This window comes from Tarenaya hassleriana, unplaced genomic scaffold (assembly GCF_000463585.1).
Source record: "Tarenaya hassleriana unplaced genomic scaffold, ASM46358v1 Cleome31, whole genome shotgun sequence".
In the NCBI taxonomy this organism is placed as follows: Eukaryota; Viridiplantae; Streptophyta; class Magnoliopsida; order Brassicales; family Cleomaceae; genus Tarenaya; species Tarenaya hassleriana.
Window position 1 is genome coordinate 13,856 of NW_010966274.1, and position 11,240 is coordinate 25,095.

The following is an 11,240-nucleotide window of genomic DNA, read 5'->3' on the forward strand; positions in this document are numbered from 1 at the left end:
CTGGGTGGCGGATCCAAGTTGCCTTTGCGGATCGCCTCTCGTACAATCGAGCAGCGATAGGCTTGCCAAAATGCTTCCTGACGCTGAGGTAGAAAAAGAGAGAGCTTCGAAGATGTACCTGGCTCGATTCCGAGGATATCGGCGAACTGATGCATTGAGAGGCGATACTCGTTATTCCGCATCCGAAAATCCATGAAGGCATTCGCTGTGCTGCCATCGCTCGGAAAGTAGCAATGAGGTAGAGAAGAACTCCAGAGTCAAAGTCTTGAAGCTCTTCTCATGTACCTTCAGAAAACTCAACCACCCGAGCATATCAAAGATGCGAACCAACTCGTCATGGATTCCGATGCGATCTAAATCATCACCGAAAAACTTGGTCGGTTGTAAGCCTTGTTGTTCGAGTTTGAGGTAGACGGTCTTGGTGGTGTTGTCCCGGTGATTGATCTGAAGAACGCCCGGTTCAGGTCGGATCAGCGTGAGGTCGGTAAGCTCCATGATGGCACCTCGGCAAGAGGCCCAAGCTTCGTTGTCTGGGAGCGTGTGGCTGTACCGACGCTTCGGGGCTTTTCCGGGGCGGCCTTCGATCCATCTTGTGTTCACCATACTCAGAGTTAGAAAGGAAGAGATGGGGGATTACCGGGTACAACCGAAGACGTCCCCGGGGTGAGGAGGAATCGGTGAGGTGAGGCAGCAGCGGTGAGGCAAGGAATCGGCGAGGCGAAGTGGAAGGGATCCGGTCGCGAGGGTAGAGAGCGGCGACGGAATGAAAGAGGGGTGCGACGGAGAGAGGCGACGCGGGTGATGGTGGCGCAGCGGCGGAACACGGCGGCGGGGCGAGGCGGGGGGGAGCCGAAAGGGATCCGGTCGCGAGGGTAGAGAGCGGCGGCGAAATGAAAGAGGGGCGCGACGGAGAAAGGCGACGCGGGTGATGGTGGCACAGCGGCGGAACACGGCGGTGACGGCGAGGGGAGACGGGGAAGGGAGATGACACGGCCGAGTCCTGGGAAAATAGTTTAAAAAGGCGAAAAAGACAACGACACGGTCCGTGTAGATCAAACACGGTCAGTGTCGGGGTGTCGAATGAGTCGAACACGACCGTGTTGAAGTAGAACACGGTCCGTGTCGTGGTGTCGACAATAACGTGGATCAACACGGCCGTGTTGAAGTAGAACACGGGCTGTGTGAATTCTCTGTCAAAATTCGTGAAACCGAACACGGCCGTGTTTAATTCAACACGGGCCGTGTGAATTCTCCGTCAAAACTTCGCCAAATCAAACATGGTCGTGTTTAAATCAACACGGACCGTGCAGAATCTCTGTGAAAATCGAACGCAAGTGGACACAGCCAAGTTACAGGCAACACGGGTCGTGCTGAATTTCGGCCAAAATTGAAAGATGAATAGTCCGGTGACCCATGAGAAGATATAGCGGCGAGCGGGTAGAGAGAACAAAAAGAAAAGGAAGAGAAGGAAAATTAAACAAAACTAATATATAATAACGATACGGGGTCGGGTTGCTTCTCGACAAGCGTTTGTTTTAGGTCGTTAGCTGGACCCGACAAAGATTCACAACTCTGCGGGGTCGGAGAGGGCGATGGCTCCTCTCGTGATCGATGGGAAAGCAGGGTTGTAGAGCTTCAGGCGTTGAGCGTTAGTTTTGAATGAACCTCCGGAATGATCCCATAACTTGATTGCACCATTGGTGAAACGGATTTGATCTTGAACGGACCAGACTATCGGGATTTCAACTTTCGTGGAAAAAGTCGCAATCGTGAGTTAAACAAAAAGACAAGATCGTTTACCTGGAAATTACGCTGGAGGATATGCTTGTCGTGCCATTTCTTCGTCCGCTCTTTGTAGATTTTTGCGTTTTCATATGCATCAAGACGAATTTCCTCGAGATGATGGAGCGAGAGAACTCGTTTCTCGGCTGCAGATTTGAGATCGTAGTTCAACTGCGTGATGGCCCAATAAGCTTTGTGCTCCAATTCCACAGGAAGAAGCTGGAACGGTGTCATCCTAATGGGGGTTTTGAATGTCGTGCGATAAGCCCAAAACGACATCATCGAGCTTGAGGGTCCAATCTTTTCGGGATCTGGATACCGTCTTCTCGAGTATGGACTTGATCTCGCGGTTGAAAACTTCTACCATTCCACTGGTCTGAGGATGATAAGGCGTTGTAATCTTGTGTTTGACACCGTATTTGAGCAGGAGTGCTTTGATCGTGCGATTGATGAAGTGCGATCTCCCGCTGATGATGACACGAGAAACACCGAATCGTGGGAAAATCGTGCGTTTGAGCATGCGCACTACGGTCTTATTGTCGTTCGTGGGACTTGCTAGGACTTCCACCCATTTGGTTACGTAGTCAACTACAACCATAATGTACAAATTTCCGCAAGAAGAGGGGAAAGGTCCCATAAAATCTATGCCCCAGACATCAAATGGTTCTACCTCAAGAATATATTATTGGGGCATTTCATGACGACGGGATATATTACCCGTACGCTGCCAAGCGTCACATGAAAAAACAAACCTTTGGACATTTTTGAAGAGAGTAGGCCAATAGAAACCAGCCTGAAGGATTTTGGCTGCAGTTTTGGATGTCGTTAAGTGGCATGCATAGTCAAAAGAATGACAATGGAAAATAACACTGAAAATCTCATCTTCAATGATGCAGCGGCGGAATAGACCGTCGGTTTCCCTCTTGAAGAGGAAAGGATCGTCCTAGAAATAGTCCCTGACATCGTGGAGAAATTTCTTCCTGGCATTGTAACTCAGATCTGGTGGAAGAATTTTACTTACCAGGTAATTGACGTAATCAACATACCATGGGGCTTCTGGAAGAGTAGAAATGGCGAAGACATGCTCATCGCGAAGATTGTCATCAATGGGAAGTTGCTCTAGAAGTTCAAGGCGTGACAAGTGATCAGTTACTCCGTTCTCAGCTCCTTTCTTGTCCAGGATCTCAAGGTCGAACTCTTGAAGAAGCAATATCCAACGGATGAGGCGCGGTTTAGCATCCTTCTTGGAGAGTAAATATCGCAGAGCGTGTGAGCGTTGTAGACTATGACTTTGGAACCGACAAGGTAGGACCTGAATTTTTCAAATGCAAGGACAACGGCAAGCAGTTCTTTCTCAGTCGTAGTGTAGTTTACCTGAGCATCATCCAAAGTTCTGCTGGCATAGTAGTTCGCATGAAGACTTTTTTCCGTCGTTGTCCAAGCACGGCTCCTACTACATAATCGCTGGCGTCGCACATAATTTCGAAAGGTAGATCTCAATCTGGCGGTTGAATGATGGGCGGAGAAATCAACGCCTTTTTTAGCGTTTCAAAAGCTGCAAGGCAATCATTAGTGAAAACGAAAGACACACCCTTACAGAGGAGATCGGTGAGAGGTTTGGTGATCTTGGAGAAATCCTTAATGAAGCGAGAATAGAAACCGGCATGACCAAGGAAGCTTCGAATGGCTTTGACGTTGTGCGGGGGCGGTAATTTCTCGATCACTTCGATCTTATCCTTATCTACTCGATGCCTTTGTCGGAGATTTTGTGTCTGAGAACGATGCCTTCTTGTACCATGAAGTGACATTTTTCCCAATTGAGCACTAGATTAGCCTGGAAACATCTATCCAAAACTTGTCGCAAATTTGTCAGACAAACATCGAAGGAAGGCCCATGGACAGGGAAATCATCCATGAACACTTCCATCGAATCTTCAATAATGTCAGAGAAGATCGCCATCATGCATCGTTGAAAAGTAGCAGGGGCGTTGTAAAGCCCAAATGGCATGCGCCAATAAGCGAAGGTCCCGTAAGGGCAAGTGAAAGTTGTCTTCCCCTGATCATTAGGGTAAATAGGGATTTGAAAGAATCCCGAGTAGCCGTCAAGAAAACAAAAACAGGAATGAAGAGCAAGACGTTCAAGCATTTGATCAATGAAAAGTAAAGGGAAGTGATCTTTGCGAGTGTTCGCATTTAGCTTCCTGTAATCGATGCACATACGTCTGCCCGTCATTGTTCTTGTCGGAATCAGCTCATTTTTATCGTTTTTTATCACCATCATACCGCCTTTCTTAGGGATGACTTGAATCTGACTTACCCAAGGGCTGTCGGATATAGGATAAATGATACCTGCATCCAAAAGTTTTAGTACCTCTTTCTTGACGACTTTCTTCATCGATGGATTGAGTCTGCGTTGATGTTTGATGGATGATTTGGAATCGTCCTCCAGATGAATTCGATGCATGCATAATGAAGGGTTGAGACCTTTGATATCATCTAGAGTGTAACCTATAGCCTTCCGGTATTCCCGCAACGTGGTGAGGAGACGCTCGAGCTGTAGATCATCCAAGGCAGCATTGACGATAACAGGATAAATGGATTCTAGACCGAAAAATGCATACCTGAGTCTAGTGGGCAGGGGTTTTAGCTTGAGCTTCGGAGCAATTGCAGGATCCCAATCAGGCAGAGGATACATGGAGGTTGATTGGGCGGCGAAGACGGGCAAAGATTCGAACAGAGGAACAGGCTGGAATGGATTCTGAGAATCGACACGGTCCGAGTTGATACTCAACACGGCCGTGTCGTGTTGCACACGGGCAAGCTCGCAATTGTGCACGGTCGTGTCACTACGTGTAATTTTGCTCAGACAATTGACACGGTCTGTGTCGAATGTGGGCACGACCGTGTTGCATGAAGCACGGTCTGAGTTGGTGTCGAACACGGGCATGTCACGTTCGGTGTTTTTCGGCAGAATGTCGACACGGTCCGTGTTTGGATTCAACACGGCCGTGTTGCATGGCATTTCGGCTAAACCGTCGAGGAATGACGTGTATGCGTGAATTTGAGGCTCCGTACAGGCACTGCAACCCTGTTCAGCAAAAAGAGCAATAAAGAGGGCATCGAAATCACGAAATTCAAAGAGTACCTCATCGGCTAAAGCATCCATCAAGTCGATGTGACATATAGAGTCCACTATAGATGGTTGCTTGAAATTCTGGTCGAGCATGAATTCTAACGTTTCGCCGATCTTGAGTGTCAATCGGCCGGCAGAATGTGGACAATGGCATCTGCGGTGTTTAAGAACGGCCGCCCTAGAATAATCGGAATTTTGGAGTCTTCGTCCATGTCAAGCACAACGAAATCGACAGGTACGTAGTAATCGCCGACTTTCAGCGGGCGTCCTCGAGAATACCCAGAGGATATTTGATAGAATGATTAGCTAGTTGAAGAGCCATGCGAGTTGGTTTGAGTTCTCCCACGTTGAGTTTCTTGTAGATGAAGAGTGGTAGAAGACTTACACTGGCACCTAAATCACAAAGAGCACGATCTATAGAAACATTTCCCAATTTACAGGGAATCGAGAAGCTACCTGGATCCGACATTTTCGGTGGTAGATCGTGCTGAAGAATGGCGCTGCACTCGGGATTAAGCGTGATGGTTTCCTTCTCGATGACTTGTTTCTTTGTGAGAATGTCCTTCGGGAATTTGGCGTAGGATGACATCTGAGTAATAACCTCGTGAAATGGCATAATAATCTCCAACTTGCGCACCATATAAAGCGCGTCTTGTTGCTAAAGGCTTCACTCAAACTTACGGGGAAGATTACACGGATACCTTTGCTCCCGTTGCGAAAATTTCCTCAATTCATGTAATACTTTCTCTCGTTGCTAACTCTTCGTGGTCTCTTTGGCAGATGGATGTTAAAAATACGTTTCTTCAAGGCGATCTTGCCGAAGAAATTTTCATGACACCAACGCCCGGATACACTACGAAGCCACTAGTTTGTCGACTTAAAAAGGCTATTTATGGCCTTAAACAGTCGCCTCGGGCATGGTATCAGAAGTTACACGATGCTATCTCGAGCCACGGTTTTGTTCACAGCAACAATGACCACTCACTCTTCATACGACACACCGAAACCGGTATTATCGTTCTCCTTGTGTATGTCGATGATATTATCATTACGGGTGATGATAGTTCCGGAATCGTTGCTACAAAAATGTTCTTGAAAACTGTCTTTGATATCAAAGATCTTGGTCAGCTTAAGTACTTCCTTGGCATTGAAGTTACACATATTTCATCTGACCTTTTCCTGTCCCAAAGAAAATATGTCTTAGATCTTCTTTAGGAAACTGGAAAACTCGGAGCTAAGCCTGTCCGTACCCCTACTGAAGAACATTTTAAAGATCAACGCGAGGGGGAATTGTTGGAGAATGCAGAACAATATCGCCGCGTTGTAGGTAAGCTCATCTATCTTACCATTACCCGGCCTGACTTAAGTTTTGCCGTGCACCAGGTTAGTCAATGGATGCACGCACCAACCACGACGCATTGGCAAATGGTGGACCACATTCTCAAGTATCTGAAAGGAACTCAAAGGAATGTGGATGCGATGCAACAAACACACGGAGATCATTGGATATTGTGATGCAGACTGGGCGGGAGACAGAACCGATCGCAAATCTACCACTGGATATTGCACCTTTGTAGGTGGCAACCTTGTCACCTGGAAGAGCAAGAAACAAACTGTAGTTGCAAGATCTAGTGCTGAAGCGGAATATCGAGCTATGGCCAACACCACGAGCGAACTTATTTGGTTGAGGCAATTGCTAGAGGATCTTGGTATCCATTCACCGAAACCGATTCCTCTACATTGCGACAACCAAGCAGCTCTACACATTGCGTCCAATGCCGTGTTTCATGAAAGAACGAAACACATAGAGGTCGACTGTCACTTCATACGAGAAAAGATAACTCAAGGGTTAATCGCACCTATGTACATGAGAAGTCAAGATCAACTCGCAGACATACTCACAAAGGCAACAAGTTCTTTTGTTCTAAACAAGAGATACTCTCCAAGATTGGTCTTTCCGAATACCGCCGACCAACCTTGAGGGGGAATGTTGTTGAACAAGATAATGAAGAAGAGAGTGAGGTGTTTCTGGTTCAAGGACACGATCAGACCAAGATTCAAGTGAAGATCGACACAAGCTGTAATATTCAGGAGGAAGACACTGCATCAATCAGAAGGTTTGCTGCTGAAAGTGAACGTTAGTCATTGGCAACAAATCTGGAACAAATCACGAACATATCTCTTCCACATTCCATATGTATAATTTCTATATCACTTGTTTCCATTTTACTTTTGTAAAATCTGTTTATATATTGTAAACAAATAAACATCAATATACAGAGTAATATTTTCTTCTCCACTCTTCTGTCTTCTACGTCTCTGTTCTTTCTCCCAATCTCTGCAACTCTCATTCCTTGTCTCCAAATCAGTCTTGGTCATTGATTTCTTTACTCCCCGGCAACGGCGTCAAAAATTTGATAACGCAAATCTATGTATAGAAATAATGCTCAAGTGATAAAAACCTAGATACAGCGAATACCGCAAGGATACGGATCAACTGTAGTACCAGGGTCAAACACAAGGAATAGTTAACTCTAGGAACAAGACTCGACAGGAATTAGACTAGGAAATATGGAATGAAGTATGTGAATATCGGAAATAAAACAATAAACCAACTAAGTAAAATCATATAACTAAAAGCTTCGGGATAACCTTAATGCGCAGTGATTGTTTCTAAGGATGGAGAATCTACGAATATCGATCTCTAATCGGGGATCTCAAGTTCTAATATCAGATTTGGCTCTCTCAAGCCCTAAATCCCCTATCCAATAATTTAACCTATCGATCTTTCAACCTAATAGATTAAAATATCAAACGCAATAACAATTACTATCACAGTTCCTAAAGCGATTAACCTATCTCTCAATAGTCTTAATCAATTCATTCAATGAATTCTTTCCGAATCTAATTCAAACTCTTGTTGTCAATCAGAATCTAAGATCAATCAATCAACAGGCCAAGAAGATCAAAAGCAATAAACTCGATTCAATTAAACCGCCGAGTATCGATAACGTAGTCTCGGAAAATAAAAACCAAACAAATCCCTACAAGGTTAAATCCCTAGCTACAGTGAAACGACTACTCACTACCCATAACAACAAACGAGTTCAAATCAATAAGAAGAAACATAGAAACATATAAAGAAGACTTGCAGCGATCTCTCGACGACGATTCTTCAATCTCTGCTCCCGGGAAACTCCATCTTGATTCTCTCTCGAGTTCTCTGGCTTCTCCTGTGATCTCTCGATAGTTTCTGAAGTCCAAGACGCCCTCTATTTATTTCCTTGGCAGCTAGGCTTCTTTCCATTCTGAAAACGGAAGTTCGGATGCAAAAATAGGAAGTTTTCTCGAAACGTAACACGACCGTGTCGAATGTCAACACGGTCTGTGTCAATTGTCTGATCAAAACTTCTGCGCTTCTGCACGGGCTGGACACGGGGGAGTTGCAGATCGACACGCCCATGTTTTACATCGACACGGTCCGTGTCAAATGTCTGTAAGAATTTCTTCGCTTTCTTGCCTTTGCACGGCCGTGTTTGAACTCGACATGGCCGTATTCAAGTGCAACTCGAGTTGGAGGTGTCTTTATCGTTATGTTCCAGTCCAATATGCTCCGAAGTCTTCGATTATGTTCCTCTGGCGCCCATAATGCATCTATTACCTGTTCAATCACCAGAGAATGCAGAGAAAACAAAACCCAGTGCTAAAATGATCCTAAATGTCTAATAATGCAAAAAACTGATGCAAAAGTGCTAGACAATGGGCTTTGAAATAGAGGAGAAAATCGTGTTATCACCATGGTGGCCCTCCACCGAGGATCTTTGAGGGCTTTTGAGATGTTGGTCGGCTCAACATCATCAGGAGAGGAGGCAACCATGAGAGCATACTTCGAATTCGACTTATGGACGTTGTTCTTCGACCTGGTCTGCATAGAGTGGCGGTTACGTGGGGGAGAAGCAACAGGTGGTTCATCATCGGGAACCAGCTCCGGCAGCGGCGAGGGAGTCGACACAGCTTCAGGTGGCCTAGGCGAAGGATCCAAGCGTAGGTGCTGAACTAAAGCAGGCGGAACGAGCAGCAGTCGAGTGAGAAGAACCTGATGAGAGGGCATGCAATTGCCTAAGCTAGAGTCAGGAACCGAAGGAGAGTCGGTCAGGAAGAAAGTCGTTGGCTCCGAGAAAGGAAAGACAAGTTCATGAAACAAGACGTGGCGAGAGACATAAAGGCGAGACCGAACAGGAGCAAGACACAGATAGGCGCTTTGCATGGGCGAATAACCGAGAAAAACACATGCACGGGAACGAGGTTCCAGTTTATGTGAATTGTACGGTCGAAGCTAGGGATAGCAAAGGCAGCCAAAAACACGAAGTTTGGTGTAGTTAGGCTCAGATTCAAAAAAACGATGAAAAGGAGATTTCATATGAAGAACTGGAGTGGGCATGCGATTAATGAGATAAACTGCAGCGGTAAACCCAAAAGACCAATATGACATGGGAAGGGAGGCATGCATGAGAAGGGAGAGACCAGTTTCTACAATATGAAGATGACGGTGTTCGGAAATGCCATTATGTTCTAGTGTGTGAGGAGGGGTAGCAAGATGAGAAATACCATGGGTGCCAAGGAATTGTTGGGATTCCTCGGATCTCTACAGCGAATCTAATTCCTAAGAGATCAGTTCTAGGATTTGCACAGCGGATGTAAATTTTTTTTTTTTTTATGAAACCCTAAAACCTATCATGCATGATCTTGTAGAAAACGTTAGAACGCTTACCTCAATCGATCCGGGGCCTCCGATCACTTAAGACATGAAGAATACCTCACCCTCTACACGTATCCACACGGCGGAAAAGATTCCAACGGTTGGAACTCGTCTGCTAGGACTGAAGAACGCTTTCTTCTTTGCGCAAGGGTTTCAGGGATCTTACTTTGGGTTTTTCAATCTTAAAACTCTCTCAAAAGGTCTGTGAAATCGTCCTCAAGAGGTTAGGAGGCGTTCCCCAAAGTTGATTGCTCTTAAAACCCTAGTTTGGGCGAGATAAGGAAATCCCAACGTCTGGACCGATAGGTCTGGAGCTTTTGCATGTGGATCGATCGGTCCAGACCTCGCATGTCTCTACTTCTTTTCCCAAGATCAGAGAGAGTGGCGCCTAGCGCGGCTATTATCCCCCAAGCAATCTAACAAGCACACCTTGCTTGAGAGTAGGGGTAGGCACATAAGACAGGGTTTTTTGATCGGTCCAGAGGCATCGGTCCAGGCCTCTGGACCGATCGGTCTGGAGCATTTTTCGGACTGAACAACATTTGCACGTTACCTCTGGACCGATCAGTCTACGTCTGGATTGATAGGTCTAGGCTGGCTGGACCGATCGGTCGAGACCTTCTGGACCGATCGGTCTGGCCTCCGCTCCACTAGGAAATTCTCGTCTTTTCTCGCGCGTTTGTCAATTCCTGTGTGTGTGACCCTGTAGGCTCATCTGATATAGCAGTATAACCCGAAATCTCTATTTCGGTTATACAAGTCATAGGTGGTCTCTAACAAGACACTATGACTACCTATCTCGAATAGAGTTTGTTCGTGATCTTACGAACGTCGGTGATGATTCCGGTTGATGATCCTTTTGTATCACGATATTCCGGTTGAACATAAGGCATGGAGAAGCCACCTTATCTGATTCGATTGCTTTCTCGTTCACTAAGTTTGACTGTACTAGGTAGACGACATTCGTCTATAGTGCGGCCATACATTCCTACGGTCTCGCTCACACGAGGGGTCCAACGAAATCTCTCTCTTTTACGAGAGGTACAAATCTCATCTTGACTATCTACAATTAAACACATGATTCGTGTCGCACCTGATACACGCCTTTATAATCCTCCTGCTACGCAGGACGTTTGACGTATTCAAAGTGTGCAACTCCTCATGTTGGATTCGTAGATATCTCAGGTCATAGGATCCAATCATAGAACCGTCACATGAGATTCAAGTCATGACGTTAGTCCATGTGACAATCTCATGCGGGTCATTCCAGTATTCTGTTCTCCAACGAATACCTATAATTGTGATCGTATCCAATACCTATGATCATCTCTATGATCATCTATCACACATCATACTAGTCTTAGTATATCATTATTCCCACAATGACATATGAATAGGCAGTTTATTATTGTTCATAACAATACATAGATTTCATAACATATTAAAGTATGCACAATACGTAATGAATCAAACAATGCACAATACGTAATGAATCAAACATTCATCCATAAAACCATAGAAAAGTGTCAATGCATCAAATGTATCATAAGAAAGCTCATACAACAG

At 45.5% G+C, this 11,240-nt stretch overlaps 1 pseudogene; it reads left to right on the forward strand.

Moving 5' to 3' along the window:
• The first annotated feature begins 5,695 nt into the window (after positions 1 to 5,695).
• Positions 5,696 to 6,896, forward strand: LOC109116960 (annotated as a pseudogene).
• The last annotated feature ends 4,344 nt before the right edge of the window (positions 6,897 to 11,240 follow it).